The 20,034-nt window shown below is 43.5% G+C and overlaps 1 long non-coding RNA gene across 1 annotated transcript; it reads right to left on the bottom strand.

Annotated features, from left to right (window-relative positions):
- Positions 1-17,433: 17,433 nt before the first annotated feature.
- LOC311078242 lies at positions 17,434-19,218 on the bottom strand. Its single transcript, XR_014605089.1, has 2 exons — positions 17,650-19,218; positions 17,434-17,617 (listed from the first exon to the last, which is right to left on the bottom strand). It is a non-coding gene; the product is annotated as an uncharacterized lncRNA (long non-coding RNA).
- Between the last annotated feature and the right edge of the window lie 816 nt (positions 19,219-20,034).

The following is a 20,034-nucleotide window of genomic DNA, read 5'->3' as shown; positions in this document are numbered from 1 at the left end:
TCACGCTTCTAAACAAAGGGCTTTAATTCTGACCAAGCGGCAACCTCCCCGTCTCTCTCTTGAAACCAACACGGAAGTGAGTTAAACTGCAATTCGTTGACTGGCCGCTTGAGGCTGTTGTCAGAAGTGAGTCAAATCTGTATCTCCCCCATGTTAAAATGCCAAATTTTACAGCAGAAAAAAACGTGTTTAAAGCCTGGTGTCTGTATGTGGATTTGGTCTATACAGCTAATTTTGCCCTTCATAACAACTGTGAGGGGGGTGAATTATTTTATAACTCGTCCGTTTAGTTGATTAATATTTAAATTTAAGGGTGTGGCCAAGCCACTTGAGTGACAGATGGATTGCCGCTGTCAGTGCTAGCCGTTTGTCTGCTGTTACTAGCCGTCACTTCACCTCAGCAATGTTAGCTGCTGAACTTGCCATCTCTGCAGTGTTTGTGCTTTTTTTCGGGATTATTATTTCATACAATTTAATACTTGGGTAACGTTACAAAGCCCACGTCTTTGGATTCCGTCGAGTATCGTTCGAGAGAACAACCAGCGCTGTATTTCAGTTGTTTTCCTCTGTGAACATGCAACATATGTATTTACTCGTTAATTTCATCTGACTCCATAAATGAAAGGGTTTTAATGATATCTGTGGATTATTAATCATGAGTGAATGTTTGACTATTCCTTTTAACCATTAAATGAACAATGTCAAGATCAGTTAGAATAATCACATGTAAGGATTTATTATGTCAGGTAAATGTATCATGCCAATTTTATAATCAATTCAAAGATAATCGATACAAAACATCAAATGCTCTGGAATAGAATGAAGATGCAAACCCAACTTTAAGAAATACGCGAGGCTGAGAGATCTATCTCTCAGCCTCACGGGCCAATCTGAAGTACAGAAAAGGCCTCGATCTCCCTGCTGTATCTCATTAAATAGCCAGACCTCTTTCACATGTAAACATGTGCTAACAAAAGAAATTTGCATTCAGAGGTAGCACCTCTGGGTGTAGGGAGACCATTTGTCTAGAGGCCAACCCCTCCTTGTATGCTAGTTATCCATAAACCTTCAAAAACCTTATTACCTTGTGTTTTACTTATTCTGAAATGAGACATTTGTATCAGTCGCACTGTGACATTTTAAACGATACCAAACATAAAAATACTCAGTGATAATCATTCACATTAAACTATACATTTTCTTGGGAGAAACCAGGTGATCATCTGAACATGAGAGAGAGGGGGTGAGGGGAGAGGGAAGGAGATGTAGATTAGGATGACTCGGAGGTGAGACTTTCGTCTCGATAGTGCACGAGGGCCAGTTCAAATGGTAATCTCCAGAGAGGTCCTTTTGTCCTCTCAGGGTCTGGTCAACCCAGAAACAGACTGTCTGGAATTTCCTAATTTATCAGTTCTTACAGTGGTGTTCATGTGCGTTCAACACGTAAATACGATCTTTATGACATGACTTGAATGCACCAATAGCTCTATCTAGTGACAATCCATACAAACACTCTTTGCTAAATTACATTACAGACTGTTGCACTGAGAAGTTCTTAGTCCTGTATCAACGCTAAAGGCCTAACCACTGCAGTCAATACCTTGGAGTATCCATGCTGTTAAATAAATGTCTGTAGACAAGGGTTAGGGTTAGAGTTAGGGTTAACCCTTAATTTCTAACCCAGCCCCGGTTTCACATTACTGGTGTGCATCTTGAGACAGAACAATGGCAATGACATATTTTAAGATAAGTCAGTGCAAGTTGCTTTCAGGTAAAACAGCTGAAATGTGCATTTTAGTCTGGGACTACAGGCGTAAACGTTGCCTGTGAAACCCGGGGTATATGTTGCAACTTGTATAGAATTATGCCAATGTTAGCAAAGTGTTGTGTTGGACAGGGGATTAACCCTAAACCAACAGGTTGTGTAACAGTGCCACACAGGGTGAAAAGCAAGACATTATTAGGCATAAGAGTGTTTCTAAAGGAAAGGAAGGTCAATAATTTGTTAAAGTGCAAAAGAGTCATTTTGGGTCACATGGATGCAACTAATGTCAGCAGAGTATACCAATCCATTAGTTTTGCATACAGAATTTTATATGAATACATATGCAGTGTTTGCTCTGTTAAATATAATATGTTTGCTCTGTTAAATTGCTGTTTAGCAGAGCAGTGGTAAATATATGTTGTTATATATGGTATATAAGTTCCCTTTCGTGGTCACTCCGAGTTACGTCGGATGACGACGAATGGGGTTTTGCTTAGAAAGCCTGTCATCTTCGAGTATATAAAACGAGCCAATGGCAATGAAATGCCATGGGTCTGCGGAATTTGCATAGCGTATCTCCGCCCCACGCCGGGGGTATATAAGGAAGTACACTGGCAACATGCAGATATGTTTTCGCTTCGGAGCCAAGAGTTTTCTTCACTCCTACAAGCCATTCTGTATCATCTTCACTCTACGAGACGAGCGGCTCTTTAGTGTGTTTGTGTGACGGCGTGTTCCAGCGAGATCGCATTGCCTGCTGCTGATCTGTGCAGTGATCTGCCGACAGTGAGTGTGTTTCTCCCTGGGCACTTCTCCACACTGCTGAGCTTTTCCTCTCTCTAAAAGAGCTGCACGCGGCACGTCTTTTTCAAGACGGTTCGCCCGTGTATTACTGGATGTGGGCGCGTGACTCATCTGTTTAACGTCGCGAGCGCTGTTTTGCGTGTTGGGCTTAATCACGCTCGGCAGCGCTCGTGAATGAGTCATGTTTTCATTGCGGGAACATGACCATCGCAATGTTTATAGATCGAGACTCCATGATCTCTGTGTGAGAGTCCCCTCTGCCACACCCCAATCTATCTCTTCCTAAAAAGAAAAACGAGAGGGATACTTTGGCTGGTGGCCAGGGTGATCTGAGGGTTATGGTGTGGCATAATTCCGACGAGCTTTCCTTGGGCCACGCCCCCCTCCACATCGCAAACCGTGGGGCTTCCGTGTGTGCCTGTTTCCTCTCGGGGACCCAGTGTTTTCATTCGGGACTCCAGCAGATGGTGTCATGTCACTCACAGCATCATAAGGTGGGCTTGATTCCTCTGGAAATGAGGATTCGACTGCGTTGCCTCCCTCGGGAGTGTCAGCGTTAGTCGAGTCAGATCCAGAGCTGATGGCCATGCTTTCCCGGGCAGCTGAAAGCATCGGTTGGAGTGGCGTCCTCCCCCCGAGCGCTGTAGGCTTCCCGGATGTGCATCAGGACGGATGTGCGTCCTCCGCCTTCGCTGCCCTTGATCGTGAGGCGATCTTGGTCTGTATGTTCTCTGTCACTATTGTGACACAGGCATGCAGTCCTGTGTGTCGCCTTCGCCTTCGAGGCAGTGCTGACTCTGGAGTTCTGTCAGAACCGGCCGCAGTGGAACGCTGGTCCTTCCCTGGCCAACACTGACAGAATGCGGAAACTCGACCACGCCCCCTTGCTGGGACGCTATGCCTCCCATGCCCGGCCTGGTTGTTCCGCCGCGCACACTACTGACCTCGCTCTCGGGCGACATCGGTACCTGCGTGATCCTGGGTCAAGTGGTGTCCACTAGAGTGGTCCAGACATGGGCTTAGCCAGGTTGATGTGAGGGGGTCTGGGAATTCATTTTCTCAGCTCCCCCATGTCCCAGGCTGGGCTCTTCGGCGGGGTGGCTTCGGCCACCAGAAGCAGACTCAGGTCCGTCTGCACTGATGGTCATCCATCCGTGTGGTCTCCTTAGTTTGCTTCCCGCCAAGGCCACCTCCATGCGGCTCCTCCCCTCAGGCCTTCACCGGCCCTGAGCAGGAGGAGGTTACAGGAGGGCGGCACTGCCAGTCTCCGCCCCTTAGACTGCCACGCCAGTCTAAGCAGCACTCTTGAGACAGGCAGCTTGGTCGGCGGGGTGGTTGAGGACTGCGCCCAACAGTCTTCGATCTCTCCAGAAGCGGACTGAGGCTTCTGCACTGACGGTCATCCGTCCGTGTGGCCTCCTTAGTCTGTTTCCCGCCGACGCCACCTCCATGCGGCTCCTCCCCTCGAGCCTTCACCGGCCCGAGCATGAGGAGGTCGCTGGAGGCTGGCACCGCCTGTCTCTGCCCCTTAACTGACTAACACCTGGTTAAGCAGCACTCCTGAGACGGGCGGCTTAGAGTTAGGGCTCAGTTCTTTCAGGAGCTGGTAGCAGGACCACTCCTTCCCCCGGTGGAGGGCTGGGGGAGAATCTCATTCAAAAAGAACTGATGCTCTTTCTCTGAGCCCAAAGAGGCTGTGGATGACAGCACGCACCGCCCACGGGCCACGCTCCTCTCATCCCCCTCTGTCGCCAGACCCCTGCCAGAGCACGCCCCCGTGGGACGCTGGTCCTCCCCTGGCCTCCTCTGGCAAGACGCGGCTAATGACCGTGCCCCCGCACAGGGCTGCTATGCCACCCTCGCCTGGGCCGGTCATTCCGCCTCGCTGCCCCACCGACGGTACGTCTGTGGTTCCTATGACCCCGCTGGCGCAGTTTCTGGAGGCCTGGCTAGAGCTTCCCAGACTGTTCTGCTGGGTCGCGAGAACCATCAGGCTCGGCTACACGATTCAGTTCGCGCGGTCTCCTCCCCGCTTCGGGGGAGTCCGCTTCACTATGATCGGTGGCAATGCCCCTGTCATGAGAGCGGAGGTCGACACCCTACTGGCGAAGGGTGCGATCGAGATTCTCCCTCCAGCCGAAATGAAGTCCGGCTTCTACAGCCCTTACTTCATTGTACCAAAGAAATCCGGTGGGTTACGGCCAATCCTCGACCTGCGCGTCTTGAACCGCTCCCTTCACAGGCTGCCGTTCAAGATGCTTACGGCCAAACGCATCCTCCAGTGTGTGCGGCCGCAGGATTGGTTTGCAGCGATCGACCTGAAGGACGCCTACTTCCATGTCTCCATTTTACCTCGACACAGACCGTTTCTTCGGTTTGTTTTCAAGGGGCGGGCATACCAGTACGCGGTTCTCCCTTTCGGGCTAGCCCTGTCTCCTCGCGTCTTCACGAAGGTCGTCGAGGCAGCCCTTGTTCCTCTCCGGCAGTGGTTCTCAATTCCAGTCCTCGTGACCCACTGCTCTGCAAATTTTGTATGTCTCTCTTATCTGACACACTCAGTTCAGTTCATGGAGTCTCTCCTAATGAGCTGATGATCTGGTTCAGGTGTGTTAAATAAGGGAGACATACAAAATGTGCAGAGCAGTGGGTCACGAGGACTGGAATTGAGAACCACTGCTCTCCGGGAACACGGGGTTCGCATCCTGAACTATCTCGACGACTGGCTGATTCTAGCTCACTCTTGAGAACAGGTTTGCGAATACAGGGACCTTGTGCTCCGGCACCTAGCTCGTCTGGGCCTTCGGGTCAACTGGGAGAAGAGCAAACTCTGCCCCGTGCAGAGGATCTCTTTTCTCGGTATGGAGATCGACTCGGTCGCCATGTGCGCGCAGCTTACGAGCGAGCGCGCGCAGTCACTGCTGGCTTGTCTTTGCCAATTCGAGGGCAAGAGTGCGGTTCCACTGAAACTATTTCAGAGGCTCCTGGGGCATATGGCATCCGCAGCCGCAGTAACGCCGCTCGGATCGCTTCATATGAGACCGCTTCAGCTTTGGCTTCACGATCGAGTCCCGAGGTGGGCATGGCAACACGGCACGCTCCAAGTCCCAGTGACTCCAGCCTGCCGTCAGACCTTCACCCCGTGGACGAACCTCAGTTTTCTACGGGCCGGAGTGCCCTTAGAACGAGTTTCCCGGCATGTTGTTGTATCAACAGATGCCTCCACCACGGGCTGGGGCGCCATGTGCAATGGACATGCTGCCGCGGGCTCCTGGACAGGACCCCAGCGCCTTTGGCATGTCAATTGCCTCGAGTTGCTGGCTGTACGTCTCGCCCTGCACCGCTTCCGTGCGCTGCTCAAGGGTCAGCACGTACTAGTCCGATCAGACAATACCGCGACAGTAGCGTACATCAACCATCAAGGTGGTCTACGCTCCCGCCGTATGTCGCAACTCACTCGCCACCTCCTCATATGCAGTCAGAAGCATCTGAGGTCGCTTCGAGCCATTTATATCCCGGGAGACCTGAACCAGGCGGCCGACGAGCTGTCTCGGCTTCGGCCTCTCGCTGGAGAATGGAGACTCCATCCCCAGTCGGTCCAGTTGATTTGGGATCAGTTCGGCGACGCACAGGTACACCTGTTTGCCTCCCACGACTCGTCCCACTGCGACCTGTATTATTTCCTGACCGAGGGCACGCTCGGCACGGATGCACTGGCGCACAGCTGGCCGCGGGGCCTACGCAAGTATGCGTTTCCCCCAGTGAGCCTCCTTGCGCAGACTTTGCGCAAGATCAGGGAAGACGAGGAGCAGGTCATTTTGGTTGCCCCGTATTGGCACAACCGGACCTGGTTCTCAGAACTGGTACTCCTCGCGACAGCACCTCCCTGGCCAATTCCTCTGAGGAAGGACCTCCTTTCTTTGAAACCTCCACGTGTGGCTCCTGGATGGGACGAGGCAGGTTTGAGTACCCTACCACCAGCGATGGCGACTACCATCACTTCCGCTAGAGCATCGTCCACGAGACATGCCTATGCGTTGAAGTGGAACCTCTTCGTCAACTGGTGTTCTTCTAAACATCAAGAACCCATGAAATGCCCGATGAAGTGTCGTGCTTTTCTTCCTGCAAGAAGGGTTGGAGCGAAGGCTGTCTCCCTCCACCCTGAAAGTGTATGTTGCCGCCATTGCCGCACATCACGACGCAGTCGATGGTAAGTCTCTGGGAAAGCACGACCTGATCATCAGGTTCCTGAGGGGAGCGAGGAGACTGAATCCTCCTTGTCCTCCCCTCGTACCCTCTTGGGACCTCTCAGTGGTTCTAACTGCCCTGCAGAGTGCTCCCTTTGAGCCTCTGCAATCAGTGGAGCTTAAGTTTCTGTCAATTAAGACAGCGCTCCTGGTTGCATTGGCCTCCATCAAGAGGGTAGGGGACCTGCAGGCATTTTCGGTTGACGAAGCGTGCCTGGAATTTGGGCCGGCTAACTCTCACGTGATCCTGAGACCCTGGCCTGGATATGTGCCCAAGGTTCCTACTACCCCCTTTCGAGATCCGGTAGTGAACCTGCAAGCGCTGCCCTTGGAGGAGGCAGACCCAGCCTTGGCACTGCTCTGTCCAGTACGCGCCTTCCGTGCTTACGTAGACAGAACGCGGTGTTTCAGGACCTCAGACCAGCTCTTTGTCTGTTATGGTGGGAAGCTGAAGGGAAAGGCTCTCTCCAAGCAAAGGTTGTCCCACTGGATAGTGGACGCCATTGCTTTGGCATACCAGCAGCAAGGTCGACCATGCCCCCTTGGTGTGACGGCCCACTCCACTCGGAGTGTGGCATCCTCTTGGGCTTTAGCGCATGGCGCCTCGCTAACAGACATTGTAGAGCTGCAGGCTGGGTGACACCCAACACATTTGTGAGATTCTATAATCTCCGAGTGGAGCCAGTTTCTTCTCATGTACTCGCTTCAACTAGCCGGTACTAGATTCTGCTCAGGTGTCTTCGCTTGCTCGCCATTCCTCTCCACGGACGGGATACGTGCGATATTTTCCTCAGGTGAGCCTAATAAGCCCTGAGTCTCCTCCAGCACTGTCGACGTCAACGCCAGAGTTATGCCACCGGCAGCTTTCGCGCTTGACTAGGTGCCTCCATGTGCATGGTTCCCCCTCTGGGCGACCCCCACATGTGTATTTCCACTGTAAGCCTCTCTGAGCATGTGTCTTTCCCTCGGCAAGCCACCTTGCCACCCCTGGGGTTGAAATATTCCACCTGCGGCTGGACACCCCAGTGATACTCCATATGCAGCCCCTCTGGGTCATATGTGTATTCCAAGTCCCCCCCTTAGGGCTGGGCATAATTGCATATTTCCTCGGAGATATGCTTCCCAGTGTACCTTGGTATTCCTGTGTTAAGTAGGACTCCTTCGTCCGTGCTAGTCTCACAACAGGGAGCTCAGACTTACGCAGGGCACTGGAAGACAGCCGAGGTGGCGTGATTAGACTGGGGACCCCATTCGTCGTCATCCGACGTAACTCCGAGTGACCACGAAAGAGAACGTCTCGATTACGTATGTAACCCTCGTTCCCTGAGTAGGGAACGGAGACGTTACGTCTCCCTGCCACTTCCGCTGTACCGCTGGGAACGTCTGAGTTCAGTCTCGGCTCCTCAGCGAAGACATATCTGCATGTTGCCAGCGTACTTCCTTATATACCCCCAGCGTGGGGCGGAGATACGCTATGCAAATTCCGCAGACCCATGGCATTTCATTGCCATTGGCTCGTTTTATATACTCGAAGATGACAGGCTTTCTAAGCGAAACCCCATTCGTCGTCATCCGACGTAACGTCTCCGTTCCCTACTCAGGGAACGAGGGTTACATACGTAACCGAGACATTATTTTAAGTTAAATTTTTAATCATACACTGCAATGAAAACACCATTTAACCAATTGAATAAATATAACAGCCAGCTTACAAATACAGCTAAATAAATAGCATGTGTATATTTTTTCCTGTTCTTTCTTTTAAAACATGTCATCTTCTCTTGTAATTGCAATGTTACCACCATAGACTGTAAAAAATAGGTTACCACACTATTGGCTGTCTCTCCAAGTTGTTTTGAGCATGATTGGTTATTCAGACTATCATCCAGGAATCTGGCCAATGACAACTATGCGCGCCTTTTACATGTCAAGTTTGAATACGTCTGTTGGAGTGAGTGGGTCAGTGGGTGTGTGTGTGCTGCTCGGGATCTTCAGTAGGCTAGCATACGACGGTTCTGTGGCTTTTATATTGTTTAGAACATGTATTATTTTACATCGGACTTCTACATTTTTCTTTTGAGCGAGTTGCGGGATGTAAATGAAGAACAAACAAGGAATATGGACAACGCATTTTAACAACGTGTAACGGACATATTGCAATCTGCGGAAGGTAAATAACTTTTTATTTTATAAAAACAATTCTGCTATATCAAAATATAGTGTGTTAAATTGAGAATCTAAACGCGATTAGAGCATTAGGCTATGTATTAGGCTAAGTTAATGTTACTGTATGTGTTGCTAGCATGTGTAAATATATTGTCAGCAAAAGTCTGTTAACACACAGGTAATAATTAACACACTTTTTAATATTTTTTAGATCAAACATTGGAACAATGTTTACGGAGCAGAACAGGAACCAACAGAGAAACAAGCCCATCACTAGTAAGTATTCACTGCAGTATATAAAACAAAACAAAAAATCTCTTTTTTTTCTCCCTTGTGCCATCCCAGATGTATATCTGACTTTCCTTCCACAGAGATTTTTGAAAAATTATCCATTATTGTAAGCTGATATAATGCAAGTGCATGCTCCAGAAACTACATACAGCCTACAAACAGCCTGCTGTGTTGTTCACACAAAAAGTTTTCTGCACTTATCATGTGAGCTTTACAATGCTCTTGGATTATTGTCAGGATGTGTGTTTGGACTTTTTCGACCTTCAGCATTTTGGTGTCTATTCACTTGCATTATTCGACACAAGAACACGAGATGGATAATTTTTCTGAAAGTCTAGTTTTTTTTTTCTAAAATTTGTGTTCATCTGAATCATATACCTTTTCGGGCGGCATAAGGGAGAGTAAATGAGGGGAGAATCCCCTTCCACAAATGCGTTAGCAAAGGGTACATACGATGGTAAATTAAATTAAGTAATTTTATTTTATATTTTATGGCAAGTCCCCGTGATTCATTTTAAAACTAGATATGGTGGAAGAGTTCAATTTAACAGAATAATTTGAATTGTTTGTTTGGGTTTGCTATATTGCACACATTTTCATCATACTAACCCTATTAGTCATCCATTAGTATTTTCATCATACTAACCCATTGGCATTTCTTTTGGTGAGGCACATTTTTCAATCGGACATACGTTTTAGATACAAGACAAATCAGAAGACAAAAAGACAATTTAAATAAAAATGAATTAAGCTTGTTTAAAGGATACAAAAATAATTGAAATCATTTTGAGAGAATCATAGTGTGTCCTTGTTTTTCTTCCCAGATGCACCAAGGATCCAGCTGATTACTGGCCGTATGCTGGATTGCTGTTTATTTGCTGCATCTGTCACTTCTGGTACACTTTTGTTGTATGTTTTGATTTAACTTATTAATAAACTTGTATAGTTAGGATTCTGAATGTAAAGACCATATACTATTTAATATCAGAACTATGTGACCCCCAGGGGTCTGAATAATTCCATTTTATTTAGATTACAAGTTTACATTGTTTAAATACTCTTAAATTATATGTAAACACAAGTGCTGTAAATTAAAGTTTGAGATGATTTTAATCAGTTTTATACAGTTTCTTTACATACTTATTTTGTCTTAGTCTTATTTTTTTCTTACATTCTTGAGCACGTCTTGACAATTTATTGAATGTGTTTGATCGTTATAATTTAGGAAATACCTGTAAAATAATAGTGTTTCTCAGTAGAACTTTTAGTGCCATAACTTTATTAAAGGTGTTTGGTCATTATAATCTTGGAAAAATCCATAAAATAAAAGTTTTACACTGTAAAAAAATAATCATAAAAAAAACGGTCAAATGACTGGCAGCTACGGCTGCCAAACAAAAACCGTAAAATTAAGGTAAAATATCTTCATTCAAACAAGGAAAAACCTGTAAAATAACAGTGTTTTTTTCTAAAACTTTTTATGAAAAATTCTGTAAAATTATAGTTTTTGCACTTTATTGGAATTACAGTTTTTCTCAATTGCTTAAACACATTTCTTGAAACTATGCCTCGTATTCTCAAAACTGTAAACACAAATCCATAACGTCTCACCCAATTCCCCAAACATCCTATTTTCAGTTCAAAATGAAGCTCTAGACTCAAAACCATTCACTCTTGCTGAAAACCAAACTTTGCCCTCAGACACACACACAAGCCCTCATAATCACACACACTGCAACATAGTCTAACACACTGGTGCAATAAATTCAAAACAACATTTCCAAAACTGGTAAGTTATGTTGCTTGTGGTTCCCCCCTTCACAAACCTTTTCACATGATGAACACAAAAGACACATCCAATGGATACATTGGCACATTTTTATTCATTCATGTACTACACAGTACAACACACACACAACAAAACAAAACAAAATATTTTTCCCTGTTTTACTTTTTTTTTTCTCCTCTAAGAAAATTTGTATATTTACTTACAGTAAGATGTGTGTGACCATCATTTGATAGTAAAAGAGCACACACAAACCTTATTCTAATATGAAAGTGTATTGGAATGGTAAAGAGTGTTGGTCTTGACAGGAGGGCCTCCACTCAAGGATACAATATGATGAACACGTCTAAGAATGTTTCACATATGGTTGAAATACCATCAATGGCCTAGAAAGATTACATTCTGGGAGTCAAGACTATAAAGGAGGAAGGATGCCCTCCCTTCACTGTCACACTCTGCAGCCACTCTGTGTGACTGTACGACTGCTGGCCTTTTCTTGCAAGAAAATACACCTCATGAAAGACTATTGGAAATGTTTGTCTTTTAGTCAAGTCAAGTCAAGTCATCTTCATTTATATAGCGCTTTTAACAATGTAGATTGTTTCAAAGCAGCTTTACAGAGATAAACGTATAATTTATGGTAACAGAGATTGTTTTGGCTTCATAGCGGTTCTTTAGTAAAGTTATTTTCCAGCTAAGGTTAGTTATGATTGATTCGCTTCCGTCGCAACAATCATTTGTTATTACAGTTTTTCTCGATTGCTTAAACACATTTCTTGAAACTATGTCTCGTATTCTCAAAACTATAAACACAAATCCATAACGTCTCACCCAATTCCCCAAACATCCTATTTTCAGGTCAAAATGAAGCTCTACACTCAAAACCATCCACTCTTGCTGAAAAACCAAACTTTGCCCTCAGACAGGACACACAAGCCCTCAAAATCACACACACTACAACATAGTCTAAGACACTGGTGCAATAAATTCAAAACAACATTTCCAAAACTGGTAAGTTATGTTGCTTGTGGTTCCCCCCTCACAAACCTTTTCACATGATGAACACAAAAGACACAACCAGTGGATACATTGGCACATTTTTATTCATACACAGAAAACACACACACACACACACACAAATATTTTTTTTCCTGTTTTACTCTTTTTTTTTACTCTTTTTGTTTTTACTCTCTCCTCTAATTTTTTTTTCTTTTACGTATATTTACTTACAGTAAGATGTGTGTGACCAACATATGACAGTAAAAGAGCACACACAAACCATATTCTAATATGGAATTCGAATTGTATTGGAATGGTAAAGAGTGTTGGTCGTGACAGGAGGGTCTCCACTCAAGGATACAATATGATGGATACGTCTAAGAATGTTCCACATATGGTTGAAATACCATCATTTGCCTAGAAAGATAACTTTCTGGGAGTCAAGACTATAAAGGAGAAAGGATGCCCTCCCTTCACTGTCACACTCTGAGTCACTCTGTGTGACTGTACGATTACTGGCCTTTTCTTGCAAGAAAATAAACCTCATCAAAGACTATTGGAAATGCTTGTCTTTTATTCAGTGATAGAATTTTGTTTGCCACCACACCTCCCTGAAGGTTCTAGAGGCGACGGTAAAGCGACTCAAATTTGGCCTTACTCGTAGCCGAGCCTCCCTCATAGTCATACCATTGACTAACACATGGGCAACTAGAGTGGCTTGAATTTCATCTGAGACTGCTTGTCTTCTTGTCCTTGCCCTTCCTCCTCCTCATTCTTATCCCTCTTCCTTCATGTCTTTCTGGATCCATTGTTCGAAAACGCAATAAACTGATTTGGGCCCTTTTATATATCTATTGAAGGTTCTGATTGATGTGTGTTAAATTTTGACTCTTAGTGTTTCCACTTGGGTAATTGTGTGCTAACTGAGCTGAAGCTGTGCTGACTTGAGTGAACAATATTGAATGCTAGTGCTTTCTAAATGACAACATGGTCTAGGCAATGAGAAATGAAGGGATTTGTGTGTAGAGTTTTGCAGTGACAGTTCAACAAATCTGACTCATGTGTCAAAACAGGGAATAGTGTTTATAGTTTAGTGAAATGGGTGTGCTTTTTGAAAAATGCCGTTATGGTTTTGAAATTTTAGTTCAAAAGCCTGGCTATAGTGTTTAAGCAATCGAGAAAAACTGTAAATTAGGGGCCGCTAAGACGACACAATTCTCTCTACACAGACTTTACAGTTTTTTTCAATTGTTTACACGCAATTTTGAAAACAGGGTTCTTTTTTTCAAAACAGAATCACAATTATCCAAACACCACACTCAATTTGCATAATTCCTAGATTGTTAGCAAAATGACACACTTCAGTCAAAACATACACACTTCAGTCAAAACATATACACATATTTGTGAAAATGCTATTAGTTTTCATTTAACCAACACAGTCCTCAATGATCAGACACTATTGCAGCCAGTTTCACACAGCTGTGATAAATATAAAACACATTTGTAAAAAAACTAATTTTAGGAAATAGCATGTGCTAGATTTTTGGCCAGACATTGTTATGTAAGGGATAATTTAGATGACAAAAATAAATAAATAGTGACATACCCACAACATTCTTCATGATTAGTTTGAGATATAGGGAGAATGTACACAAATAGGCCTACTATAAACTTACAAAGCACTGCACAACACTGATGCTGCAGACTGAATATTTCAAGTATTTATTTCAATACTTACACAGTATTTCTTACCATAATCAGTTACAGTAATCAACCAACAATGAAATCAATGAAACAAATAAAATCTGTAGACAAATAAAAATTACTGCATGAAGTACATACACTTTGACTCTGAAGAAAAACTACCGTAAAAGCAACAAGAATACTGTAACTATTCATCATCTCTCCGTCTGGCTGGATCAGGCCATAAGATTTCATCCACATCACAGGCTATGTCTTCAATGGCATAAGTCCTTCCCCACCTCTTCCTCTACCTAGGCCTCTTCCTCTACCTCCTTCTCCTCTTCCTCTACCTAGGCCTCTTCCTCTATCTCCTTCTTCTCCTCTTCCTCTACCTAGGCCTCTTCCTCTATCTCCTTCTTCTCCTCTTCCTCCTCTTCCTCTACCTGGGCCTCTTCCTCTACCTCCTTCTCCTCTTCCTCTACCTAGGCCTCTTCCTCTATCTCCTTCTTCTCCTCTTCCTCTATCTCCTCCTTCTCTTCCTCTACCTCCTTCATCTCCTCTTTGAGCTCCCCCTCTCATTCTCACTCTTCTTCTTTTTCTTCTAGCTCCTTCCATTTTTGTTGAAGACAGGTGAACTCACCTGCTGCCTTTTATAGCACACCTGAGTGCTGCGTTTTCAAATTAGCACACTTCCACACCTGGTGGTTGTGTTTATCCAATTCGTTCATCAGTGTTGTCATTGGCAATCCGGGGCTTTGTAATGACAAGGAAGTAACCTCACAATCCTTAACTGTGTCTAAGGTGTGAAAATGTGTGTAGAGTTTTACAAATCACTGGTGTAATGTTTTGCAAAAAGGGTGAAGCAGACATTGTGTGTAATGTTGTGCAAATCTGTGGAGGTGTTTTGCTCCTTGGAGTAGAATTTTGCAAATTGTGTGGAAATTTTTATTTTAGTGTGTAAACAATCGTAAAAAACTGTAAACGCGGACCTGTGAGAAACGCTGATGGCGTTCACATGCGCATTAAGAATTGGTTCTATAGTTATGTGCGTTTGAATATATGTGCGCAGGTTTGGAATTCCCTACAAACCAAGCCTAAACAAAGTACTGGTGTTTCCTTATAATTTTTGATACAGAATTTTATTTTATTTGATCAATTCGGGGTAGATACGCGAATTGAGTTTCCCGACAACACTTTATCTGTAGAGTGGTAAAGGGATCCTCCATAGGGAGAGACTAGTTGGCACTTCAGCACTGCATTGTCATCGGGTCCAGGCGAAGGTCCTTCATCAGATCTGGATACGGCCTGGATCCGGCAGGCTGCAGGAAAACCTTGGGATAAGCAAAGACACTAAAATTAGCGTAGATGCCATTCTTCTTATGATGTAACGAGTACATCAGGATTTATGGGAAGTGTTCCCGGTTCCGGCTGACCTAATCTATGCAGCCTAATATTGAATTATAGAAGTCTATAATGTATTATGTGAATGCTAGGTCAAAGAGATGTGTTTTTAGTCTAGCTTTGAACTGACAGAGTGTGTCTGCTTCCCGGACAATGGTAGGAAGGCTGTTCCAACGTTTTGGTGCTAAATAGGAGAAGAATCTACTGCCAGCAGTCGATTTTGATATTCTAGGTATTATCAACTGGCCGGAATTTTGAGATTGCAATAGACGTGAAGGACTATAATGCGTTAAGAGCTCGCTCAAGTACTGCGGAGCTAAACCATTTAGTGCTTTGTACGTGATCAGCAATATTTTAAAATTGATGCCATGTTTAATAGGGAGCCAGTGCAGTTTTGACAGAACCGGGCTAATATGGTCATACTTCCTGGTTCTGGTAAGAACTCGAGCTGCTGCGTTTTGAACTAGCTGTAGTTTGTTTATTAAGCGTGCAGGGCAACCACCCAGTAGAGCATTACAATAATCTAGCCTTGAGGTCATGAACGCATGAACTAATTGTTCCGCATTTGTTAATGAGAGCATATGACGTAATTTAGATATATTTTTAAGATGGAAAAATGCGGTTTTACAGATACTGGATACAGATACAGATACCTAACCCTAGGTCTAACATATTTGTAACACGGAGTCGGCTTTGCAGCCTTGGCTAAATGAAGTTTACACGAGACTAGATAATGATCTGAGATGTCATCGCTCTGCTGCAGAATTTCAACGGCATCAACATTTATTCCGTGTGATAATATTAGATCTAGAGTATGATTACGACGATGAGTAGGTCCTGACACGTGTTGTCTAACTCCAGTAGAGTTAAGAATGTCTTTAAATGCCAGTCCCAATGCATCTTTTTCATTATCTACTTGTATATTAAAATCACCAACAATTATGACTTTATCTGCAGCCAGAACTAACTCTGATAGAAAGTCAGCAAATTCTTTGATAAAGTCTGTATGGTGCCCTGGTGGCCTGTATACAGTAGCCAGCACAAATGTTAAACCTGATTTATCATTTACACTATATATTGCTACATTTAGCAACAACACTTCAAAAGAATTATATTTAAAACAAGACTTCTCAGTAATTCTGAAGATATTACTATAAATTACAGCAACACCTCCCCCTTTGCCTTTCAGACGAGGTTCATGTTTATAACAGTAATCTTGCAGGGTGGACTCATTCAAAGTAATATAATTGTCTGGTTTTAGCCAGGTTTCTGTCAAACACAGCACATCTAGATTATAGTCTGTAATCATATCATTAACAATGAGTGCTTTTGAAGTAAGCGATCGAATATTCAGCAACCCGAGCTTTATCATTTGTTCATCCGTATTATATCTGTTTTTTATTTGTTGAACATCCATAAAATGTTTACCCTTGAATGGGTTTAGGAGTTTTTTGTATGTCCCAATTCGGGGAACAGACACAGTCTCTATATGATGATATCTAGGTGAAAGAGGCTCTATGTGATGGGATTTATCTGACCTTGGTGACGCGAGGCCGCTAGCAGACGGTCGGTTTAGCCAGTCTTTCTGCTTCCTGACCTGAGCCCCAGATTGTCATGTTTGAGCTCTAAGACTATGTGCCATATTACTAGAGAGAAGAGCAGCACCATCCCAGGAGGGATGAATACCATCTCTTTTCAACAGGTCAGGTCTGCCCCAAAAACTTTTCCAATTGTCTATGAATTCTATATTATTTTGCGGACACCATCTCGACAGCCAGCCATTGAGTGAGGACAATCTACTAACTATCTCATCACTCCGGCGAACAGGAAGGGGGCCAGAGCAAATTACAGTGCCTGACGTCGTACTTGCAAGTTCACACACCTCTTTAATATTACAGTTTTTCTCGATTGTTTACACACATTTTCTGAAAGCGTGCCTCATATTCTCAGAACTCTACACACAAATCCAAAAAAACACACACAATTGGCAAAACCCCTCAATTCTCCTGCAAAATGAAACTTTACATTCAAAACAATGTTATTTCTTCTCAAAATGGTATTTTGTTTTCAAATGACACACACAAACCATCATATGAATAGACATTTATAAGAACCAGTTGAACACTGATGTGCTCAATGTAAAACACTATGATGAATGCAAAACACTTCTTCTCCATTCATCATAATGACTTAGGCCTTTTTTTTGTTCAGTGTTACACTTACTACAGACAGTACATATATAAGTGTGTTGTAAAATATTTGAGAATATTGTTTTTATACTCACACAAATACACGGTAACAAATATATTTTATTTTTCCCACAAAAACAATGTACACAGTGTACATCCCAACCAACACAAAGTTGTACATACAGTGGTCTACATACAAAACAACAGAAGAATTTACTGTATACAGTTACAGTAAAAAAAAAAAAAAATCCAATGTTGGCATCCATTGCTCCATTGAAGAGCTCACCTGTTGAAGAGCTCACCTGTTGAAGAGCTCACCTGTTGCTCTTTTATGCTAAAGCTCTGATTGCTAATTGTAAAACTGTGTGACGGGTGTTTGCCCATGTGATGAGTCAGTGTGCATATCTGAATGGCAGTGTGTTCCTTGTGAAAACAAGAGATTTTCTGCATGAAAATTGTGCCAAAAGCAGAGAATTGTGTGTAGTATTTTGAAAAAGGTGTGTTTTAGAACTGCAATTTGAGTGTAAAGCAGGAATTGTGCTTGTAGTTTAGCAGAATTGGTTCAGGCGGTTGGTGAATGAGTTACATGTTGTGGTCATTGTGTCTCAAGTACCAGAAAATGTGTGTAAACAATCGAGAAAAACTGTAATTTTGGTGATCTCCGACTGGCGGAGTCGAACATCATTAGTGCCGACGTGAATAATGATCTTAGAGAATTTACGATTAGCATTAGCCAGCACTTTTAAATTTGCTTTGATGTCAGGCGCTCTGGCTCCCGGCAAACATGTGACTATAGTGGCTGGTGTCTCTATTTTCACGTTCCGTGTAATAGAAACGCCAATAACTAGAGCACAATCATTCTCAGTGGGTGTTTCACTGAGCGGGGCAAATCGATTTGTTATGGTAATCGGAACGGAAGAGTGGTTTTTTGATCCGCAACTAGAGCGATCCCTCACTGTCACCCATTTGCCCGGCTGCGCAGGCACTAATTCAGCTGGAACCGCATCATGTAAAGAGTTCACTATGCTAGGCGCATCCAAAATAGTATCTGAAGCTCTAGCACTCTTACTATCCTCAATTAAAGTTTGGATGCGTGTTTCTATTTCTGAAATCTTCTCTGTCAGCCTAACTGTCTCCTTGCATTTATCACATATAAATCATATATTGCCAACAGAGAAGGCTATGCTAAACATGTGACATGAAGTGCAGGTGACAATAACAGGACAAGACATTACTCACCGTGTTTGTTGAGTGATTCTTACTCACCTGAGCTTTTATGAACTCAAAGGCGCTAGCGTGCGAGAGAAAAATAAATAAATAAAAATAGCTGAGCGCACGGGTGGCGCGTTAACAGGCTAGCGAATTACTAGCGTGTTGTGCTAGTAGTAACAGAAGCTAGCGATGTCAGGTTAATCTGAGATGTTGGGTAAGCTGTATTTAGTAGTAGTATAAACAACTAGAAATTGTAGTAAATGATGGTTCAAAACAAGGAAATACAAGGCTAAGACGGAGCTTACAGCACCGAAGCAAACACACTCACAGCAGGCAGCAAGGCAGACAGGAGCAATCGATCAGACAGCAGCCAATCGATCAGAAAAAAAAAAAAAAAAAAAATTCCCAAAAAAAATGATTCAGTAATAGAATTCTGTTTGCCACCACACCTCCCTGAAGGTTCTCAAGGCGACGGTAAAGCGACTCAAATTTGGCCTTACTCGTAGCCCAGCCTCCCTCATAGTCTCATAGCCTCCCTCAATAGTCATACCATTGATAAAGACATGAGCAACTAGAGTGGCTTGATTTCATCTGAGACTGCTTGTCTTCTTGCCCTTGCCCCTCATCCTCCTTCTCCATATCCCTCCTTGATCTCTTCCTTCATGTCTTTCTGGATCCATTGTTCCAAAACCCAATAAACTGATTCGGGCCCTTTATCTATCTACTGAAGGTTCTGATTGATGCGTGTTAAATTTTGACTCTTAGTGTTTCCACTTGGGTAATTGTGTGCTAACTGAGCTGAAGCTGTGCTGACTTGAGTGAACAATATTGAATGCTAGTGCTTTCTGAATGACAACATGGTCTAGGCAATGAGAAATGAAGGGATTTGTGTGTAGAGTTTTGCAGTGACAGTTCAACAAATCTGACTCGTGTCAAAACAGGGAATAGTGTTTATAGTTTAGGGAAATTAGTGTGCTTTTTGATAAATGGCATTATGGTTTTGAAATTTTAGTTCAAAAGCCTGGTTATAGTGTTTAAGCAATTGAGAAAAACTGTAAGATATTTTACTTTACTTTTACGGTTTTTGTTTGGCAGCCGTAGCTGCCAGTCATTTGACTGTTTTTTTACGATTATTTTTTTTACAGTGTAGCTCTAACCCTACCAATCACACAAAACTTTTTGCATTTTTACATAAAAAAAACAACTAATTCTGTATGATCTATAATTCAATTCAATTCAATTCACTTCACATTTATTTGTACAGCGCTTTTCGCAATACACATAATTTCAAAGCAGCTTTACAGAAAGTGCATGAGTCCATATTACAATTTAGAGAGATTTCAGAAATGTACATAAACAAAATCGCAGTTAGCGAAAAATGTATTAATTTAAACAATGTAACAATTTAATGCAGAAACAATGAGCTCATTGAAGTAATGAATACTTGTTAACAAATGATTATGATATTTAGAAAAATTTAGCATTGGTGCT

The sequence above is a fragment of the Abramis brama genome (genome assembly GCF_963993115.1).
Source record: "Abramis brama genome assembly, chromosome: 2".
Taxonomy (NCBI): Eukaryota; Metazoa; Chordata; class Actinopteri; order Cypriniformes; family Leuciscidae; genus Abramis; species Abramis brama.
The sequence above is the reverse complement of the archived record's forward strand: the minus strand, read 5'-3'. Positions and strand labels throughout refer to the sequence as shown.